The following is an 18091-nucleotide window of genomic DNA, read 5'->3' as shown; positions in this document are numbered from 1 at the left end:
ACAGATTGTAGTTTGGCCCTTTCCAACTATTAGCCAGCCACTCCCTAGTTCTAGCAGCTGTTTCAGCTCCCCGCCCCATCTCTGGAAGGGAAACCTGAACCTTTAAATTCAATTATAAGCTCAAATTGACTTAATAGATTAGGAATGCTTGGGGCTGAAATGAAAGATTAATACAAGAGTCTCTCCCCCCTCTTTTCTTCTTCCCTGCTCCCTTTCCAAAAGCAGTAGCTTAACACTGGTATTTCAAAAGGGAACCGCAGCCTAACAGCTGGGTGTAAGTGAACCCGCTGCAGGAAATTCTCTGTCCTAAAATATGACGAGCAACAGAATGTGCCCTATTCCAGAGCAGCACACCACCAGCCCGTAAACTATGTTCTTTTGAAGACAGCCCTTAAAAGCCTTGGACGGGAAGTTAAAGTTGACAGAACTCAACCTCCTTTCCAATTCGTGAACTCCACACCCCCTAGAACACACCTGAGGAGTGGGCTTGATCTTTCCTTGTGAAGGGCCTTTACTACTTCTATTGTTTAGGGAAGTTCTTTGTATTCCACTGGATTCTGTACACCTCTCTTTCCTCCCTCAAACACGATTAAGTATCCTAACGCTGTTTCCTGGAGCAAAATACGCATCTTAAATCTTTGAAAGAGCTCTGCTTCCCAACTCCCACCCCAAGACTTTTTATTTGGTGTTAAGCTTCATGTCAGATGGATCCTGGTTGAAAGCAGAGAATACCAGAAGGATGTTTAAAAACTGAGTTTTATTGACCATGCAAAGGCACTCAACTGTGTGGATCATAACAAATTATGGATAATGATGCGAAGAATGGGAATTCCAGAATACTTAATTGTGCTTATAAGGAACCTGTACATAGATCAAGAAGCAGTCCTTTGAACAGAACAAGGGGATACTGCATGGTTTAAAGTCAGGAAAGGTGTATGTCAGGGTTGTATTCTATCACCATACCTATTCAATCTGTATGCAGAGCAGACAACCCAGGAAGCTGGACTATCTGAAGAAGAACAGGGCATCAGGATTGGAGGAAGACTCATTAACAACCTGTGTTATGCAGATGACACAACCTTACTTGCTGAAAGTGAAGAGGGCTTGAAGCACTTACTGATGAGGATCAAAGACCACACAGCCTTCAGTATGGATTACACCTCAACAAAAAGAAAACAAAAATCCTTACAAATGGACCAATGAGCAACATCGTGATAAACGGAGAAAAGATTGAAGTTGTCAAGGATTTCATTTTACTTGGATACACAGTCAACACCCATGGAAACAGCAGTCAAGAAATCAACAGACACATTGCATTCGGCAAATCTGCTCCAAAGGATCTCTTTGAAGTGTTGAAAAGCAAAAATGTAACCTTGAAGACTGGTGCGCCTGACCCAAGCCATGGTATTTTCAGTCACCTCGTATGCATGCGAAACCTGGACAATGAATAAGGAAGACCAAAGAAGAATTGATGCCTTTGAATTGTGGTGTTGGTGAAGAATATCGAATATACCATAGACTGCCAAAAGAACAAACAAATCTTTTTTGGAGGAATACAACCAGAATGCTCCTTAGAAGCAAGGATGGTGAGACTACTTTTCACATACTTTGGACATGTTGTCAGGAAGGTTCAATTCCTCGAGAAGGACATCATGCTTGGTAAAGTACAGGGTCATCAGAAAAGAGGAAGATCCTCAATGAGATGAATTGACACAGTGGCTGCAACAACCGGCTCAAGCGTAACGATTGTGAGCATGGCACAGGACTGGGCAGTGTCTCGTTCTGTGGTACATAGGGTCGCTATGAATCAGAACCGACTCGACGACACCTAACAACAACAAACAAAAAGCTTCATAAATTTATTTCAGGGTATTTCCAATCCTTAACCACCCTAGTTGCCCTCTCAGGACGATTTTTAGTTTGCTGGTGTCCTTCTCAAAGTGACATCTGGACAAGAACTAACGTTTCCTATGTGGTCAGCTAGCATAAATACAGTGGAAATATGGTCATGCTTGCTTTAGAGGGTCTGGCTATTCAAATCCTCTTACACCACATCTCACTCATAATAAGCTTCTGGTCAATTAAAATCCCTAAGTAGTTTTCACTTGCACTCTGTTGGTTGCAGTCATTTGTACTCATAGAGAAAATTTAGGATGCCTTACTTTGAAAATTTGTACTTATTGCTGTTAAAATACATTAGTTCCAATCAATTATCACATCCTGTTAACAGTTTTATTGAATTTAGATTCAATCACCCAACATATGTCTCTTCTTTAGCCTTGTTTCATCTTTGGACTTGGCAGTCGCTTGATCGTAGCATAAAAAAAAAAAATAAATAAAATGAACAGAAAGTAAACAAAAAGAATCCTTTGACATTCCTCTAGAGACCTCAGTCTATATGACAATGAACTACTAATTAGACTCCTTTAATATGGTTGCTTAATCTTAAATAAATACCCAAACACAACTCCCTGTTTTCCATGGGCATGACATGTTTGGAAAACTTAAAGGGCTTTATGTGAGAAGAATTAGAGTTCTAATGATCCAGAGTAAAGCAATAGGATCAATGGTTTACAGTTATATGGAAACAGATTTTCAGCAATACATTTCAAACCGTTTTGAAGCGGAATGAATTACCTTTTGTTATGTTCAAGCATTTCCTCTACAACCAATTACTGTCGTAGAAAAAAAAATCTTCTATAGGTTAGAAATTTGGGATACACTATTGATAAAGCTCCATACATCTTTGCCATTCTATGATTTTATTGAATGTCTTCCAAGATTGAGATATACAGAGTGACTGAGATATTTTCATACCGATAATCCTAACAAGCACCACCACACCGACAACAACCACAACTACCATCATGGGGAACTGGCTTAGCTTTACAGAATTTTTTCCTTAGCCTATCTATGCAGACTCCTAATAATCACATTGTCCTTTTCTAAATGTTTGGTAACCCCATTTTAAACAGTTAATTTGTGGATTTCACTTGAGAAGTTAAGAAAAATATACTTGCCTCCAGTTTCCTTAAGCTTTTCCTCCTCTCTTCTCTATTGAAAATAGACACATTTGCTCCCTGCTGTCTTCTGACATTTCCCTTGAATTTTGGCAATGGCTCTCAGTCACTTTTGCAAGTTCCTTAAGTTCCCTGAAGTACATTTGGCCTTGTATTCAGCCTTTAACTCATTTGAATAGTTTAACTCATCTCTTCCTCTTTTCTGCATTTTGGCTTCAGTTCTTTCTTGCTGATATATGACCTTTTTCGATTAAGTGATAATTCTCCTGTTATGGTTGACAGATGAAACCATTTGTTTAAATACTCCCAACAGTAGCCAGAGAGGTCTTTATCTTCTTTCTATAAGGTCATGTACCTGTTTTGCTTAAGCCCTTCAGTGGCATCCCACTGCACTTAGAATAAAGTCCAAACTCTTCACCATGGCCTAATAAGCCTCCCCTGACTGCTGGCTCTTTCTCCACACTCATGTCTATCACTCCCTGTCTTGTCCACAATGTTCCAGCTACACTTGATTGTTTTTTTAATGTTCTTCAAACTTATCAAGGTTTTCCTACCATAAAGCACTAGATGTCCCTTCTGCCAGGAATGTTCTCCATTCCATGGCTGACTTCTTGTCATTCGGGCCTTGCCTCAAATGACTTGTCCTTAGAGAAATCCCTGGGCACCCCTTCTAATCTCCCCACCTCCCCCACCTGAACTTACTCCCTTTCTCATTACCCTGCTTCTTTCCGTCATGTATTCTATTGCTATTCAAAATTATCTTATTTTTGATTTACATACTTGCTTGTTTTCTCCTATCAGTATCTAAGCTCCATGAAAGCAGGAGTCTTGTTTGTCTCGTTCACTGCCATAGCCTCTGCGTATTCTGAATGAGAGAATAAGTAAACATATGAAGGGGTGGAGATAGAGTGGAAAGAGAGAAGAGCTGAGGCCAGAATCAATAGAGGGAACAAGAAGAGTAGTCAGAGAAACAGAGGATCCAGAAAGATGCAATGCCACAGTAGGCAAGAGAGTCTCAAGACTTGAGGGGCATTACTATTTAGAGGGGACTCCAGCTAATTGTGCTCAGAGGTGGAGGAAGAGGACAGGGAGTATGGAGGCTGAGATTTTCAGAGATTTTGAGGTGGAGGGGAGGGAATGACTTTGTTGAGGGAAGAAGCAATGGAATCTGAAATATTCAGGGAAAAGTTAGTTTTCCTGATGAAAGAACCACATTTCACTAAGACTATGGGGAGGAATTAGAGACAGCTGTGGTGGCAATGACATTGTGAGTAAAGGTAAAATATGGGGACCTTCTACCACTTGTCTATCAGTTTGCCGTACTGTGATGGCTTGTGTGTTGCTATGATCCTGGAAGTTATGCTGCTGGCATTTCAAATACTAGTAGGGTCACTAATGGTGAGAAAGTTTCAGTGGAGCTTCCAGACTAAGAAAAGCTAAGAAAAGTTGTCTACTTCTGAAAATTAGCCAATGGAAATAGTCTAGATTGGAAGGCACTACGCAATGGGTGGCAACAATGGGCTCAAGCATACCAACGATCATGAAGAGGGCACAGGACTGGGCAGCATTCTGTTCTGTTGTACATATGGTCATTATGAATCAGAGCTAGCTTGATGGCAACTAACAACAACAACATGGGGACCTTAGGACACACTTATCAATCTTGGTAAAGCAGGACGAAAATGATCCCCTGAGAGTAGAGGGTAGGGGGACAGGGAATCTGGGGTCAAGGGAGAGGCTTGGAATCGCTGTGGGATACTTCTTCATGCATAGAAGAATGCCAAGAAAAGTATTTCAAGATGAACACATAAATCAATAAGGGTCAAGATTCAGAAATCAGACATCAATCTAGGCAAGTCAAATGACCTGCTTTTGCTGTTTTAAGTAGATTTCGAAAAATAATGCACACCCCGTGGGACAAGGAGTGGAAAGAAAAATGTTTATTTTAAACTATGGCCAAAGAGCACATATGGAACTGAGAGATAGTCAATAAATCAATAGTAGGCTCCCCAAAATTGTTTCCTCATCCTGTCTCCCAGCCATGTGGTTACTGTCACTGGCCAAGAGAAGTTTGGGATTAGGTCACATCAGATCAGATCAGGAAACATGACATGACAACCAGAGTATGCAATCCCCTCCTGGATCTGCACATTGCAGAGGAGCTGGCAGGGAGAGGGGGCCAGAAATGTTTGCTGAATTGAACCAAGCTCCAAGTGGATATTTAGGGAAGCTGGAGCTTTCCTGCCACCCAGGAGCACCCCAATTCCACCTGTAATGCCACCCTGTCTACAAAAGAAGCTCAGGTCACACTTCTCTTGACCAACATCCAGGGAGCCCGTAGTTAACGCCCTTAATGAGTAAGCTGTCAATAGGTAATCATTATAGTCCAGACATTTGAATGGCAATGAAGAAGATATGACTGACAAGGCACTTCGAGCTCCTCAGAAGAAAAGTTATGATATATTTCAAGTATTACTGTTAGCATGACATATGTTTTTATGCATTTCTAGCATGCATTTGGCTGGAACTCTTGGGGTAGGCAGAAGGAAAAGAACCCTTGGAGAAATAAGTGTCATTATTACCTTTGCTGCTGATCTGAATACTGCTGTTGCTCTGATGCTTGGAGCAAGTACAACAATTGGTCCAGACTGACTCAATGCTCATCAGAAATATTTTGGAAGAAGGAGAAAAATGAGTTCCACGTCAGGGACAGGCGGCCTGTTTCCCAGGCTTCGTTCCATTGTGACCGTTTAACTTACCCTCTCTGAGCCAATTCTCCGTCTCTAATTGTCTGCCTCCCAGGGTTGCTGTGAGAAAAAAATGAGATCATGTCTGTGGATCTGTTTTGGATTTTTTATTGGAAACCCCGTATGGCGTAGTGGTTAAGAGCTATATATGCTAACCAAAAGATCGGCAATTGCAATCTACCAGCTGCTTCTTGGAAACTGTATGGGGCAGTTCTACTCTGTCCTACAGGGTCGCTATGAGTCAGAATCAACTCGATGGCAACAGGTTTGGTTTGGTTTTTATAAAGCTGAGGGATGTTAGGCTCCTATTTGGACTACGTCTTTAATCTTTACAGAGATGTACTCAACTTTTAACTTCAGCATGATGAGAACCAATCAGCTTTTCATGATTTACCATCATCTTTATTATCATTTCCATATCAACATCATTATCTTTATCATCATAATAATATTTGAGGGCATGCTTTCTCGCCACAACAATTTTATTGAGTAAGCACTATTATTATCCACATATATATATTTTCTGTTGTTGGGGTGGTGTCTTAGTCATCTAGTCCTGCTGTAACAGAAATACCGCAAGTGGATGGCTTTAACAAAGATAAATTTATTTCTTCACAGTAAAGTAGGCTAAAAGTCCAAATTCAGGGTGTCACCTTCAGGGGAAGACATCCCTCTCTTTGCTGGCCTTCTCATCAATCTTCCCCCAGACTTGGAGCTTCTCTGTGCAGGCACCCGGGGTCAAAAGATGTGCTCTGCTCCCAGCACTGCTTTCATGGTGGTATGAGGTCCCCCAGTCTTTCTGCTCGCTTCTCTCTTCTATATCTCAAGAGATTACCTCAAGACACAATCCAATCTTGTGGGTTGAATCCTGCCTCACTAACACAACTGCCACCCATCCTCCCTCATTAACATCACAGAGGCAGGATTTACAAAATATAGGAAAATCACATGATACTGGGAATCATGGCCCAGCCCAACTGATACACAGATTTTTGGGGTGACATAATTCAATCCATGACACAGGGGGAAACTAAACTCAGGTAGTCCCCAACTTACAGCATATTCAAGTTATGATGAACTGCACTTATGCCCATCTTTTTTTGTACATCCTTTTGTTAGTAATATGTACTGCATACAATGTTGCAGTGCTTAATTTGCTGATGTTATCATTCTCATAGCAACCCCTCAAAACAATGATCAGATTTATGAAAATGAGGTGTTCAACTTACGTCAGAACTGGCTTACGATGGAGTTGTCGGCATGTAAGTTGGGAACTACTGTACAAGTGATGTTAAATGACTTGGCTACTCAACCTGCGTGTGCCTAAGCCAGATCTCAAAACCAAGGCTCTTTGTCTCCAAAGACTTAAGAACTCCTTCCTGTAAGACGTTCACCATCAAAAGACACGTTCATGTGTAAATCAGACAGTTAATGACTCAATGTGCAATGTGAAGTTCTAAGATGGGTGCTGTGTGTGTATATGTATTTAGGGTGAGAAAAAGTAGGCACAACCCCTTTACTCACAAAACTTATAGTATGATGGAAAAGTATGACATCTAAGAAAAAGACATAAGACAATCCAATATATTGTGTGTTCGTTTTTGTGGGCGGGGGGAGGGAGTTATAATTATTTATCATTTAGAGAGTTTACATGGATTAGCGTGAATGAAAATCTTCTGGTTGCTTATCTCTTTGTGTAAAAGAAATAACTGCTTGGCCTCATCTAATATAATCGTTGTATTTTTTAAGATATACTAACATTTCATTGAATTTTCTTGATATTCCTGTGAAATATGAAATACTAGACATCTATTTTAGATGGCAAGAACTGACATCTAGAGAGATTAATACTGCCACACTACATTCATTCATTCAGAACACCTTTACTGCATCCTCACTCTATGCCAGGTATTGTACTAGTCTCTGGCTTTAAAAAATAACTGTGAAAGAGTGTGGTAAGGGTAGTATTGTATGCAGATGGCCTGGAAGATGGGGACATAAATTATGGGGTGGGAGTAGGGGTCTGGGAATTTTGAAAGTGGTGATATTTGAGGGCAACCTTGAAAGGATGAGTAGAATGTCCCAAAGAGCAGGAATGGTTGATGGAGGTATGGGTGTTCTGAGAAGCTCACCTGGAGATGCAGATGGCACTCTCCTGGCTCTTTATTTGGGGCATCTTTCACTGAATGGCACTATTTTCAAGTAAGGTTATGATTTGGAGTAACAGAATGAAGTGATGGAAAAGAATAATATAATAAGGGTTATACATTGTTTTGGAGCCCTGGTGGTGAAGTGGTTACGCATTCATCTGCTAACCAAAAGGTCAGCAGTTCACATGCATACAGCTGCGCCTTGGAAACTCTATGCAGCAGTTCTACTCTGTCCTATAGCGTCGCTATAAATTTACTTGACAGCAACTGGTTTGGTTTTTTGGTTATACATTGCTTATTACCTGTGTAACTTTGGGCATGCTATTTAATTCCTCTGACATATGATGTCACCATGAGTCGGAATTGACTTGGAATTGTTTTATATGAGCTTCAATTTCCTCAGCCTTAAAATGAAAATAATAATAATACCTATCTTGTAGCTATTTATGAAGATTAAATGACTCAAACATATAGACCACTTGGCATAATACTCGGCCCTTAGCACAAACATAGTATGTATTATTTTCACCCCCTCCTTCATTCATTAATAAGAAGTAGGCACTGTTATTACCCAATTTATCTTAGGAAGCTAAATACAAAAAAGTTAAATGACTTGGTCACTCAATTTGCATGGAGCAGAACCAGATCCATCAATTCTTTGTTTTCCATGCTTGGATCTTTCTCACTGCCCCTCTAATGGACCCAGATTTCACCAGCAGCCACATGGCCAGGAAAGGCCCAACACACCAACCCCAGGAGTTAAAGGAGGAAATGGAAGGGCCTTTGTAACCAGACCATCTGAAACAATAAAATACTTCTTAAAAGTTCGGCAGAATTGCGTTTCTCTAAATACGTGCAAAGAATGAGACTGTGTCTGGTGTTTGGGAAGGGCACAACGCTGGACTTTGTGTTTCAGAATCAGTAATGAAGTCATGCTGAGTAAACCTAAGTGAGCTGAATAGCTGCCAAGTTCCTACACCCTACCTTCAGGCTTCTTCTTCTATGCACTCACTCCGAGTTAGCCATGGGCTCCCACAGCTCTCATGGCACACACTTGTACCATAGCTCTTGTGGAATTGCACTGTATCTGAGTGTTTGGGGGGGGGGCCTGTCTCCACCACTAGTCTGTGGTCCACTCCTCAAGGGTAGAGATTTGCATTCAGAATCCCAATTTGGGGATACATGAGCACTCTTTCCCTTGCCATAGTGAGAAAGATGATTCCACTTTCTTTATATTCCCCACCCTTTTATTATTATTTAGGAGTGGCAACAGGAACTTACCTGTTGAGTAAATGGGAAACCTACACTGGAGATGAGAAACATAAACACAAGTTTCCTGTGGGTAATCAGTTTTTAATTTCTCAGGGAAATCACAGGAAAGTTTTTATTCATCTTTGGATCTGCAGAAACTGGCAAAGTACTTGGAAAATGGTATTTATTGAAGACATTCATAATCTCTAGTGAGGACAAGACATCTGTAGCAAGAGATGGCGCATTCACAAATAGTTATGATACAAAGCAGATTAAGAGTAAAATAGAAGGATTAAAGGAAAGGCAAGGTACAACCCTAAGAGTAGATACATAAAAAGGCTCATTAGAAACAGACCTTGAACCAAAGATATGATTTCAACAGAAAGGGATTGAAAAGCACAGCAACTTGACAGAAAAACAACACGAACAAAAGCATAGGGGTACGTGTGTTTCAGTCCTGAGGTGAGGAAAGTGAAAGATTTAGTTTATATGAACATGGCATTCATTTAGAAAAATAATGGTGAATAATGCACGAAAGGTAAGTTAATAGTCTTGGATGCCTATTAAGGAGTCTACTTAGTTTGATAGACAATGAGAGTCTCTGAAGACTTTAAAGCATGTGAGTAAGGTGATCCGAAATGGGTTTAGGAAAATGAAGCTGGCAGAACAGGAATCATAGAATGAGAAAAATAAGAGAAACTATCACAGCGGTTGTAGCAAGATGGAAGGAGGGACTGATGCAGGGCTGTTCCAGTGGGAGAGACTGTTTCTGGAGAAAATACGAAGGTATAGTATATTGGACTTGGAAAATGACAAGATGTGGGGCAAAGAAAGAAAGCCAATCTGCTCGTGGTGGATGGGGAAATGTTTTTGTACCCTTAGAAATTATAAAGAAGATAGCAGGAGTGGTGATTTGATGGAGAAAAATGATGACTCTTGGATCTTGCTTGGTATATTTTGTGTTTCAGATACTGATAAATTGTCTAGAAATCTAAGATTGGTCCTCAGAAGAGATAATGGCTTGGTGATCACGATTTGACAGTCACTCTCATAGAGTGATATTGGAAGTAATCAAATGGATGACATTTAAAAGAGAGACTTTAAGGAGATAAGAGATGTGAGGGTACCTAAATTTAGGAGAGCAGAGGAAGCAGTGGAGCCAGTAACAGAATTGGAAAAAGAGTGATCGAAGTGATAGAAGATCAAAACCATGTTGTGTCAGGGAGTAAAGAGTTCATTAACAATGAATGTGCCAGCAGAGGGTCGATTGGGGTAAAAATTGGCTGGGAGACTTGGTAATTAGGAAATCACACCTCTAAGGGGAGTTTCAGAAGAGGAGAGTGAAAGAGCAAGACATGATGGAAGAAATTAAGCAAGAAGTGTTGGTGAAAAACCGATGAATGTAGTAGTGGTGCATTGGGTAGTGGAAATGAAAGAGAGATAGGAAAATCATGAAAGGATACTTCAGGATAAGCAAAGGTTTTCTTAGAGAAGGTCATAGGGACAAACGCCTAGAAGCCAACTCAGAAGAAAAGACCAAAGACGCAAGAGAAAGGAGATAACAGATGGAGAAGCATGGTGCTAAGTGGGAAGGAGGGGCTTGGATCAAGGGCACCATCCAATGGGTTAACTTCAGATTTAGTGGAGGAAGTGGAAAAAAAAGAAGGATAAACAGAGATGGTGAGGTAAGAAGAAAAGAATTTAAAGTTGCTCAAATGAGAAAGATTCTATCAAAGTAAAGTAGGCAAAGAAATTATCTTCTATGAGTGGGAAGCTGGACAGAACTGGGGCCTCAAGGAGAAAGAGAGAGATACGGAAATGTCTCTGGGAAGTGGGATGATTAATTAAGAAAAGGAGAGTGAAAGCAGACCTGAGCATCAATAGACTCAACAAGGAATGGATCTGTGGTAGATCTAGACCAAATGGCTTCAAGGATTACTCCAATAATATCTGGCAAACATTCCTGAAGGTTGGGGGTTGTCAAGGTCGAACAGGGGCTCACGGTGTTGAGGCATCCCAGGCATGGTAGTGAGTATATTTTTGAAATGAGTAGTCATATCAAGTCTTGGTGAAGTCCAGAACAGAAGTAACAGAAAAGTAGAATGAAGAATTGTAGAGTGAGAGGAGGTGACAATAAGAATAAGAATTGATTTCAGGGGTTACAAATAGTTGAGAGAAGAGGTAGGTCAGGAGATGGTGATCACAGAGGACATTTTCAGGGACTGGCATCTTGGATGTGAAGCTGTTTTGAAGGATAAGCAAGTCGATATTTGGGGGTTTTGTTAAGTTATTGACATAACTTAACATTGCAGATGAAAGGGCTTGGAGTCAAGATCAGTAATTAATTTTTCATTTATACATTTCTATAAAAATGTGAATTTCTTTCAACAAGTAAATATTACTTCCAGAATATAAAAAGAGCAGTGAGTGCAAAACAACATCAAAGCACTCAAAGAATCAAAAGAGGGGGAGAAAGTCCAGATTCACATCTAGGCCAGTAAGTCAACTGAACTCATTGAATATTGAGCTGGACTCTCCTGAAAGCTGGTGGGTGATTGGTAGATATCTGGAATTAAAAAGAAAGAAAAAGAACACGTGAGGTCAGAACAGGACAAGCGTTGTCAGCATGGATTGACAATGGTGATGGTAGCAATGAGTAGAGAAACAGCCATTCTTCAAATGAAGAAGCTACTGAGTATGATGGGAAAATTGTAGGGAAGTTTGGTGGAGAGCTTTGGGGAGGATGCAAAAAGAGTGACAAAGTAGTTGTATGAATTTCATAAAGAAAGAGCTAGTTGAGCCAGGTGGATAAAACTATGGTCTTAATATGGCAATGGGTAGCAAGGATAATGACTGCTCCTCTTCCTCCTATGTTGAACATAGAGCTGCCTTTGGAAAAGATAACAAGGATTTAGTATTATTGAGGGGTAGAAGTGGGAGTAAGTAAAGGTTCAGTTAACGGAAGTGAAAGATGTAAAAGTCAGAATTGGGGGAAGTTCATAAAAAGACAAAGCTGAGTTCTAATGACATCATAGTCCCTGTGCCTCTGGCATGTATGATGCATGAATTTAACCCAAATAAATAAACAACTTCGCATTGTCAACGGTCCCTTAGGGCCTTGAAGGCCTTGAGGGTGGAGTCAACTCTCAGAGGGAGAAGAAGATATCCTTTGTTTTTAATGCAGGCTCTGTGTGTTTGCTTGTGTTGTCTGTGGGGTGTGTGTGTGTGCGTGTGTGTGTGTGTGTGTAGTAGAAGTAGACACTAGGAGTAAGGAATCTGCTTCTTCAAGTCTTATCGCCAATGTTCCATGGCTTTGGCCTTCATCTGCAGAGCCAGAGCAAAAAGGGCTAATAGGATTCCAGCACTTTTATGAGACTGACCAAGCAGATGATTTTGAGTTTAAGCAAATTGACAAAAGACCTTCGATTCCTTTAAATTCATCTTTCAATATTCCTAAAGTGGCTAAAGAACACCAATTCATAGAGAGTATTAAAAAATGGCTTAATGAAGGGGGGGGATGAAGAGTCTAATTCACACTCAAAAAGACCCAAACCCAATCCCGTTGCCATCAATTCCAACTCATAGTGACCCTATAGGACAGAGTAGAACTGTCCCATAGAGTTTCTAAGGAGCACCTGGTGGATTCGAACTGTCGACCTTTTTGGTTAGCAGACCTACCTCTTAACCACTACCCCACCAGGGTTTCCACTCAAGGGCTAAAAATGATATTATAACCAGCTACATAGAAAATTGCCATATATGTCTGCTATTTAACATTAAAATGAATATTTACATTATCATTAACTATTAACATTATAACAAACATTTATTGAGCCCTTAACTGTGGAGCATTATATATATCATCTCATTTAATCTCACAACAACCCTAACAGGTAGATGTTATTATTATGCCCATTTTACTTAAAAGGAAGCTGAAACACAGAGAGGCAAGGTAGAGTCACAAAGTCTCACAACTAATAAGTGAAGAATCTGGTATCAAACTCAGGTTTGTCTGACTCCAGAAACAGAGTGCTTGCCTACAATCCTATGCTACCTAACATCATACCAAGAAACTTCCTCTCTCAAAGGAAGTGAACCTAAGGTTAAATGGCACTAGAAGGAATCTGGGTTTGAGCTAAAAAGGAACGCTTGGAGTGCTTGAAAGACACTGGAAATTAAGAATAGATACATCTTCCTGCAGTGGTTTTGGAGCTCGTAGGTATGCAAACCCTTGGCTGCAAACCAAAAGGTTGGAGGTTAGAGTTCACCCAGAGGTGTCTTGGAAAGGCCTGGAGATCTACATCTGAAAAATCAGCCATTGAAAACCATATGGAGCCCAGTTCTACTCTGACACACATGGAATCACCGTGAGTTGGAGTCAACTTGACAGCAACTGGTGGTGCTGGTGGTAGTAGTGCAGGTATTTTTTTTTAGTTGTGGTAGTTTTTTGGTTTCGTTTTGTTGGTGGCAGGAAGGAGACTGAATAATACGTAGGACAACTTCTTCGCAGCTGATATAGTCTATTTTGTTTTATTACGTGGAGTTGAGAAGCCACAACTTTCACTCTTCCACTCCTGGGCTCAGCTGACTTGAAGCCCCTCAGTAGAACGAGCACCAGCTTTCCTAGAAGTTCCTGTCCCTGCAGTATGACAGTCATTCTAATCATGTGAGGTAAGATGGGCATTGAGAACAGCTGTGAGTTTGAGAGCTTTATTTAGACTTTAAAAAAGTCACCTTCTGCTCTCAGTTTGGAATGCATATCTATTCCCAACTCCACAAGGCAGTGGCCAGAAGACACCCTTGAACTGTGGAGTGGGAGCTGATTGAACCCACCCTCTGCAGGCAAGATTCCTGATTGCAATGAGAAGATCTTGATACTAGCACCAAATCCCTCAGTGTGAATGTTTTTCTTAGCGGCCGCTTGGCACCTCTTCACCAGATGTAATCGCTAGTTGACTCTTGGTCTTTGCTCAGCTCTGGGTTTGTACTGTCTATTCTGTCCCCCATAGTAGGACTATCTCTGGGCCTTGATCTGGGCATTGCTAGTCTGGTCAGCCAATCTGAGGGAGACAGCTCTTACAAGAGTCCCCAAAGCGGAAGTACACAGCACACAAACACCTACATTCATGAGGCAGAGAATAGTGACCCAGTATGTATATATATTTTCTTCATATAGGCCAGAGCATGAAGAAAAGGAGGATAAGTTGTAAAAGAAATTTAGATTAGACACAAAAAGAAAAAATCATTTGACCCTAAGATTATTTTTAAAATGCAGTTGAACAGGTCTTCAGCGAGTACAACTATAGCCCAGAGTGGTTTGTAAACAGTACCAGTTGCCATCAAGTCAGCTTCAACTTGTGAAGACCCCAAGTGTGTCAGAGCAGAACCTTGCTGGATAGAGTTTTCAATGGCTGATTTTCAGATGTAGATCTCCAGCCCTTCCTTCTGAGGTGTCTCTGGATGGGCTCCAACCTCCAACTTTTTGATTAGCAGCTGAGCTCACTAACTCAGGGACTCCAGAGTGCTTTGTAAATGGCTTTAATTTCCTGCTTCAAAAAAAAATTCTTTTTCTTTACATATATGTGTATTTTCCAAAATTTCCACAAAGAGAACATATCCCTTTGAATTCAGAAAAACATTGCAAATGGAAAAGGTAAATACTAAGGTGCAGCTTAGCTCAGTCCCAGATGGCCAAGCCTTTTGCAGCCTATGAAGGCACTTCAGGTGCACCTGACTCAGAATTCTCTGGGCAATAAGTGCCTTAGAGCAACACCAAAAGCAAGGCAGCTAAGAGGGTTGGGCAGGGGTGTGTGGATGCCAGCTGGTGTCATCCTACACCCTTCTGTTCACTCCACAAATAGTGCAGTAAGGACTGCTTCCTGGGAAAACTGTATTTCTGAGAAGAAATGCCCACTGGAAATGAGGAAGTTTTTTCCCCTGAAGTACAGGCTTAAAGAAAAAAATGACCGTGTGTCTGGCCTAAACATGAAAGTAAATCTTTATATGTGTTCCAGAAAATTTATCAGAATAATCCTAAGTAAAATAAAAAAAAAAAAGTAATATTTATTGAGAGCTAATTACACTTTTTTTTTTTTTAATTACACACTGGCAGAGAAAATTCTTTTATTTAACTTTTACACTAACCCTATGAGGTAATTGTTATTATTGTGATGTCCATTTTTACCCATGAGGAAGCAGAGGGTTAACGAAGTTGAGTAACATGTTTAGGACTCATAGTTGATAAGGGTTAAAGCCAAGGTCGTATCTGAACTGGCTGAGACTCCAAAGTCAGTACTGTCTACCACTACACCTCCCTGCCCTCTTAAGTTTAAAAGAGGACTGATTCCCTCATGTGACGGTTGAATTCTCTCTAAAGTATTTCGATGAATAGTCTAGAATATAATTAAGTCGCTGGATACTAAGGTGGCCCATGTGCCATTTGGCCACTTTAAAAGAGTTAATGGAAAGTGATGCCAAACATTTTAATTTGCTCTTTTCTGACCGAGTTAACTTGAATCCATTATATCCTTTTGGTCCTACACAGTTAAATGTATTTATTTAGCACCTACTATATGACCCACATATGATGAAGCACTGGAAGTGCACACTCGTCTATGCCAAGAAATTTGGAAGACAGCTACCTGGCCAACTGACTGGAAGAGAGCCATACTTATGCCTATTCACAAGAAAGGTGATCCAACCGAATTCAGAAATTATTGAACAATATCATTAATTCCACATGCGAGCAAAATTTTGCTGAAGATCATTCAAAAGAGGCTGCAGCTGTATATCGACAGGGAACTGTCAGATATTCAAGCTTGATTTAGAAGAGGACATGGGACCAGGGATATCATTGCTGACGTCAGATAGATCCTGGCTGAAAGCAGAGAACACCAGAAAGATGTTTACTTGTGTTTTATTGGCTATGCTAAGACATTCGACTGTATGGATCATAACAAATTATGGATAACATTTCAAACAATGAGAATTCCAGAACACTTAATTGTTCTCATGAGGAATCTGTACATGGATCAAGAGGCAGTCGTTTGAACAGAACAAGGGGATACTGCATGGTTTAAAGTTAGGAAAGGTGTGCGTCAGGGTTGTATCCTTTCACTATAACTATTTGATCTGTATGCTGAACAAATAATTGTAGAAGCTGGACTATATGAAGAAGATAGGGCATCAGGATTGGAGGAAGACTCATTAACAACCTGCATTATACAGATGACACAACCTTGCTCGCTGAAAGGGAGTATAATGTGAAGCACTTACTGATCAAGATCAAAGACCATAGCCTTCAGTATGGATTACACCTCAATATAAAGAAAAAAATTCTTGCAAGTCGACCAATAAAAGCATAATGATAAACGGAGAAAAGATTGAGGTTGCCAAGCATTTCATTCTACTTGGATCCACAATCAACACTCATGGAAGCAGCAGTCAAAAAATCAAAAGATGCATTGCATTGGGCAGATCTGCTGCAAAAGACCTCATTAAAGTGTTAAAAAGCAAAGATGTCACCTTGAGGGCTAAGGTGCACCTGACCCAAGCCTGGTGTTTTCAATTGCCTCATATGCATGTGGAAGCTGAATAATGAAAAAGGAAGACCAAAGAATTCATGCCTTTGAATTGTGGTGTGGGTGAAGAATATTGAATATACCATGGACTGCCAAAAGAACGAACAAATCTGTCTTGGAAGAAGTACAGCCAGAGTGCTCCTTAGAAGCAAGGATGCCGAGACTGTGTCTCACATACTTTGGACCTGTTATCAGGAGGGATCAGTCCCTGGGTAAGGACATCATGCTTGGTGAAGTAGAGGGTCAGCAAAAAAGAGGAAGACCCTCAATGGGATGGGTTGACACAGTAGCTGGAACACTGGACTCAAGCATAGCAACAATTGTGAAGATGGCTCAGGACCAGGTAGTGTTTCATTCTTTTGTGCGTAGGGTTGCTATGAGTTGGAACCAACTTGACAGGACCTAACAATGACATATGAGCCAAAAAATTTGTCGCTGTGAAGTTGGTTTTGACTCATGGTCACCTCATGTGTGTCAGAGTAGAGCTGTGCTCCATAGGACTTTCAGTGGCTAATTTTTAATTTTTATTGTATATTAGCTGAAAGTTTACAGAACAAGTTAGTTCCCCAGTGGATAGTTTGTACATAAAGTGTTCTATGACATTGGTTTCATTCCCCACAGTGTGTCAGCAGTCTCCCCTTTTCCGTCCTTGATTCCCTGTTTCCTTTCATCCTGGTTTTCTACCCCTTCCTGCCTTTTCATCTTTGTTTTGCTTTTGTTGCTCTTTTGATCTCGTATAATTGATTGTTCTAAGAAGCACTTTCCTCTTCAGTATTATTGTTCAAGATTTGGCTGAAAGGCGGTCTCTGGGATTGGCTTCAGTTTCAGTTCAGAAGGGTGTCTTAGGGCCATAGTCTTGGGGGTTCTGCCAGTCTCTGTCAGACTAGTAAGCCTGGTCTTTTTTTTTTTATTTGATTTTTTGTTCTACATTTTTTCTCCCACTCTGTCCAGGACCCCCTGTTTTGATTCCAGTCAGTGCAGTTGGTACTGGTAGCCAGGCACCATCTAGTTCTTCTGGTCTTGGGTCATGTAGGCTGTGGTTTATGTGTTCCGTTAGTCTTTTGGACTAATTTCTCCCTTGATTCTTTGGTTTTCTTCACTGTACTTGGCTCCGGACAGTAAGAGACTAATAGTTAGTTGCATCTTAGATGGTCACTTGCAAGCTTTTAAGACCCCAGATACTACACACCAAAGTAAGATGCAGAGCTTTGTCTTTAGGAAGTATATTGCACCAATTGATGTAGATGTTCCCTGACCAATAGCTGATTTTTTGGAAATAGTTCACCAGACCTTTCTGCTGAGGTGCCTCTGGGTGAACTCCAACTTCCAGCTTTTCAGTTGTT

This window comes from Loxodonta africana, chromosome 15, assembly GCF_030014295.1.
Source record: "Loxodonta africana isolate mLoxAfr1 chromosome 15, mLoxAfr1.hap2, whole genome shotgun sequence".
Lineage (NCBI taxonomy): Eukaryota > Metazoa > Chordata > Mammalia > Proboscidea > Elephantidae > Loxodonta > Loxodonta africana.
This window is presented reverse-complemented; position numbering follows the sequence as displayed.